At 48.9% G+C, this 5453-nt stretch overlaps 1 long non-coding RNA gene across 1 annotated transcript; it reads right to left on the bottom strand.

The window, feature by feature from the left end:
• Positions 1–240: 240 nt before the first annotated feature.
• On the bottom strand, positions 241–2069 carry LOC139836166 (uncharacterized). Its single transcript, XR_011752665.1, has 2 exons — positions 1802–2069; positions 241–477 (listed from the first exon to the last, which is right to left on the bottom strand). It is a non-coding gene; the product is annotated as an uncharacterized lncRNA (long non-coding RNA).
• Positions 2070–5453: the final 3384 nt, after the last annotated feature.

Genomic DNA, 5453 nt, shown 5'->3' with positions numbered 1-5453 from the left:
ATCATTAATCCAACAAGGTTTGGATACATATCTTGAATACTATATCATCATTATGATACTCCAAGAAATGTGAGTTGTAGAATGTGACGCCCCAAAACCGGTACCATGAGGATCCCAGCGAATCCGCCGAAATCCGCACGATATCGATTTTAGGAGACGCACCACCAAGCGCCTCGTACACACCAAAGCATGCACGCGATGCGGGTGGAATCATTCACGAGAGGTAACATTACAACAGGATTACAATAGAGCCCACAAGAAACAGATATATTACAACAACGACTCCAACGAGTCAAGATACAAATAGATACATACAAAGATCCAAATCATACAGAAGATCAAATACATCCGAGTACGGACAAGATACTAATTTGGACTAAGAGTCCTGAAGATAACCAGTGGCGTCCATAACCCTGCCCAGGCCAAGCCGGAAGGGTACCCTCGCTAACGTCGTCTTCATCGAACATATCTTCATACCTGCCCGGTTATATCCCGTAGAAGCAGCAATAAGTACGGGTTCGTACTTAACAAGACTTCAAGACGTATAAGCATTCGTCAACCAGTCGTCCTTTGTACTTGAGGCACGCAGGGGACTTAGAGGACGCAAGAGGAACGTCATAGGCAATATGGTGGGGTTAAGCGGCAGCGCGCAAGCACTAAAAACCTATAGAGACACTCTACTACATTCGTCTACCAGAGAAGGTGAGAGAGCGCATAAACTAACAGTTCTATACTCTGCAAACATAACACAGCCGATGTGTTCCCCCTTCGCCAAGAAGTACTTATAAAGGCACTCACACGATTGTCAAGTTTTAACCATTTATTATTGAAGTTGTACTAACTTACTACGCAAGTTATTATTAATAAACAACATGTGTAAGTTGTCTATGATCGAGTCATACAGCTCCAAGTCGTCCATAACCGCGGACACGGCTTATCGATAAGATGTAACCCTGCAGGGGTGCCCAAATGTGCCCACACGCACGATCAAACCACTTGCGACAGGTGGAAATCACGACTCGCACTCTCCTTCACGACAACAATGTCCAGGAAGCCACCTAACCAAGTTGAACCCGTATCGAAGTCCGGCCGTATCTCCGAATCGGACTTAGCTATGTGTGTCAACGTGCTAGGTGGTTTAAACACACACTGGGGCGATAAACCACTTCGCAGAGGCTCCACGACCTATACGTGCATACCAGAAACAAGGGATACAAGGCACCCAGGGGCTTCCCAAAATAAATAAGTAACATGCTGGCATGCACGCAACAACAAATGGTAAAACATTACGAAACTAGTTGTGGCCACTGGACAAAGCTGTAGATTCCGGCAGTGGTCGAGGGGAGACCCAGAAGCATACCCACGTGTGGTTAGAGCGCTCAGTCTCGGAACAGATAACAAGAACTCGGGGTCCTAAGATATTTAGGAAACACAAGTGAGCCGTCACAAAACGATCAGCTGACCCACCGATGCCTCCGCTAACAACAATTAACAAGTAACCATGATATCCTCGACAGATATAACCATAAACCATGTGTCATGATTCCCAACAGATAACCCGATAAGATAGCGGTAACGGTAACGAGATATAAACAACACTAGCATGCACTACGACTCGCAAGGCAGACCCGATAACCAAACAATAGCAGTAGGTGGTTGGTGGAGGCAATATAGGCTGCTTGAGGTAACAAGTGGAAGGGACACGTGACAAGAACGCAACTTAAAGCTAGCATGAGGAAGAAGGCAAAATAAAATAGGTGAGCGACTTCTGCAGGGGCAGAAGTATAAGGGAAATGCTTGCCTGTTAAAGCTTGCCGAGGAATATCCGGAGAACTTGTCGTATCTCACAACACCACTTCATGATCCTATCCGTGAAGAAGCAAAAGCTGGAACACACAACGTATGCAAGTCTTACTACTACGGATAAAGAAGAATCAGCATGATCATGATAAGATATGCATGACATGGCAGATATGATGCGATGCACTTATCCAATTTAAGCGGAGTCGGAACCCCGGACAAACAATTAGGTTGGAGTTGCATTTCTATCGGCAAATTTAAGGGTTGATTAGCATGGCATAGCATGGCAAGGTGAGCTACTTCAATATTAAACGGAGCGGGAAAACCATATTCGGAATCCGAAATACTCCGCATATATGTGAGGTGAAATGCATAAATTATCACGGCGCGACATGATGCGAGATGCAAACAGATGAATGGATGGCATATTCATGTTCCTTATGTTTTTCTGATCAATTTTCATATATAACACATTTTAATCCGAGTTATGGTTTAGAAGATATGATTTTTGCAAGATAAAAGCATTTTCAGCAATTTTCAGAAAAACAGGAAAAGGGAAAACGGTTTTATACCGCAGGGGAAGCTAGCCGCATGGCTGACACGCGGGCCAGGTGCTGATTGGGCGCTGACTGGGCAGAAAGGGGCCCGGGTTGGGTACAGAAACCTGCAGGGGGTTTTGAGCAAAAGAAACGAGGGGCCGGGGACGGCGGGTTAGGTTTTCAAACATGGCGGGGGCCCTGGATGCAAAAGCATCCAGATCTCGGATCTGGGAGAAGGTTCTCACCGGGGATGGGGCTAGCCCGAGTCGATGACGGGGCGGGGCCCACGCGGCCACGCCGGGCGCCACGCTGGCAAACCTTGCTTGCAAGGGAGATGCCGCGCCCGTTCCAGGAGGGGGCGGTGGCTGCGGCTCGGCGTCGCGCGGCGCGGCGCGGCGTTGCGGGCGCCCGGCCAGCGAGAGTGGGCGCCTCGGCTTCACCTCGTCGGAGCGCGGACACTGGGGAGGGCGCGCCGTCCACGAGAAGTCGCCGGAGGGCCGTCGGCGGCGAGGTCCTGCGGAGGAGGCGGCCAGCACACCATGAGAAAGAGGGAACAAGCAGCGAGGAGGAAGACCAAGATGTCCAGGAGATCCGTGAGCTCACCAGGAAGGTGATGGTGGGGTCCATTTGACCGGAGGAGGACGATCGGCGACGAATTCGTCGAAAAACTGCGCCGGGGTTGGAGAAGAAACGACGACCGTGGCGGCGATTCACAGCGCTTGGGGACGATTCCTTAGGGGAGGAGGCAGAGGACGTCGAGGCGGTGTGAATGGTGGCGGTGCCGCGTGTTGGGGTGGTCAGAGACGGCCAGTCGACGGCGAGGTAGAGGTGGTTCTGTGGGGATTTCTCCTCTCCGTCTTGTTTGCTTACAGGGGAAGTTGAAAATGGAGAGAGGCGTGTGCGAGGAGGAGATACAACTGGAGATGCCGTGGTCCAGGGATAAAGCGAGGGGGAAGGAAGAGGACCACGAGGGAAAGGTGGAGATGGGGTGGCGTCGACAGCGATGGGAGGGAGGCGAGCACGAGCCTCTCGTGCTCTGCTGAGGAAGATGCCATCGAAGGGATAAGATCCCCCGTCGAAACGGTACGGGCCACCGATGCTGGGCTGGTGCAAGGCTGCCAGGTTGGGCTGACTCGGGCCAGAGGAGAAGAGAGGGGGAAATGGGCCGCAAGGGGCTGGAAGAGAGAGAAAGAGAGTTGGGCCAGAGAGGGAGAGAGCCCAGGGAGACAGGATAGGGTTTTATAAAAAAGAATAGACAAAAAGGAGGTTTCTTATAAAACCCGTACGAGAGAGAAATAAAATATTTAGGGTTTATAAAAATAGTTTTATTTTGTTCAAAACATGTATATGATGCATGCATGATGCCATGATGATGCACAAAAGAAAAAGAACAACCAAAATCTAATAGGGGTATATCCGGGGCCGTTACAATCGACACCACTAACAAGGAATCTCGCCCCGAGATTCCACGTCCAGGTACGGGAGAAGAGAGGTGAACTATCGGATCTTCTGGCAACAAGTCGATCTCCTCGACACCTCTAACAAGAGTTCTTTCTCCACGTAGATCAGTCGACACCACTAACAAGAAGTCGTTGTTCCACTGTTGACGATGTGCTTCCGTCGGAATCCTCCGAAGATCGGACCTAACAGGATAAAGGCAAAGATCGCCCAACCCACGTCAAAACCTAAGACTCGGAGAAACTCGGATAAGAGAGAAGACTCAAAACTCGCATAGATAAGAGGAGAAAGAATATAGGTAAGGAGAAAAAAATCAGAGCTAATCAGAACTATCCAACAAATTTTTCGAAAATAGTTTGACACTAGACACAACAACGTCCGTTGGCAAGGTTATCCTACAGGCTGGACTAGTGGGGTACCGTCAACCTGATGCTCTGATACCAACTTGTGACGCCCCAAAACCGGTACCATGAGGATCCCAGCGAATCCGCCGAAATCCGCACGATATCGATTTTAGGAGACGCACCACCAAGCGCCGCGTACACACCAAAGCATGCACGCGATGCGGGTGGAATCATTCACGAGAGGTAACATTACAACAGGATTACAATAGAGCCCACAAGAAATAGATATATTACAACAACGACTCCAACGAGTCAAGATACAAATAGATACATACAAAGATCCAAATCATACAGAAGATCAAATACATCCGAGTACGGACAAGATACTAATTTGGACTAAGAGTCCTGAAGATAACCAGTGGCGTCCATAACCCTGCCCAGGCCAAGCCGGAAGGGTACCCTCGCTAACGTCGTCTTCATCGAACATATCTTCATACCTGCCCGGTTATATCCCGTAGAAGCAGCAATAAGTACGGGTTCGTACTTAACAAGACTTCAAGACGTATAAGCATTCGTCAACCAGTCGTCCTTTGTACTTGAGGCACGCAGGGGACTTAGAGGACGCAAGAGGAACGTCATAGGCAATATGGTGGGGTTAAGCGGCAGCGCGCAAGCACTAAAAACCTATAGAGACACTCTACTACATTCGTCTACCAGAGAAGGTGAGAGAGCGCATAAACTAACAGTTCTATACTCTGCAAACATAACACAGCCGATGTGTTCCCCCTTCGCCAAGAAGTACTTATAAAGGCACTCACACGATTGTCAAGTTTTAACCATTTATTATTGAAGTTGTACTAACTTACTACGCAAGTTATTATTAATAAACAACATGTGTAAGTTGTCTATGATCGAGTCATACAGCTCCAAGTCGTCCATAACCGCGGACACGGCTTATCGATAAGATGTAACCCTGCAGGGGTGCCCAAATGTGCCCACACGCACGATCAAACCACTTGCGACAGGTGGAAATCACGACTCGCACTCTCCTTCACGACAACAATGTCCAGGAAGCCACCTAACCAAGTTGAACCCGTATCGAAGTCCGGCCGTATCTCCGAATCGGACTTAGCTATGTGTGTCAACGTGCTAGGTGGTTTAAACACACACTGGGGCGATAAACCACTTCGCAGAGGCTCCACGACCTATACGTGCATACCAGAAACAAGGGATACAAGGCACCCAGGGGCTTCCCAAAATAAATAAGTAACATGCTGGCATGCACGCAACAACAAATGGTAAAACATTACGA

This window comes from Lolium perenne, chromosome 2, assembly GCF_019359855.2.
Source record: "Lolium perenne isolate Kyuss_39 chromosome 2, Kyuss_2.0, whole genome shotgun sequence".
Taxonomy (NCBI): Eukaryota; Viridiplantae; Streptophyta; class Magnoliopsida; order Poales; family Poaceae; genus Lolium; species Lolium perenne.
This window is presented reverse-complemented; position numbering and strand designations above follow the sequence as displayed.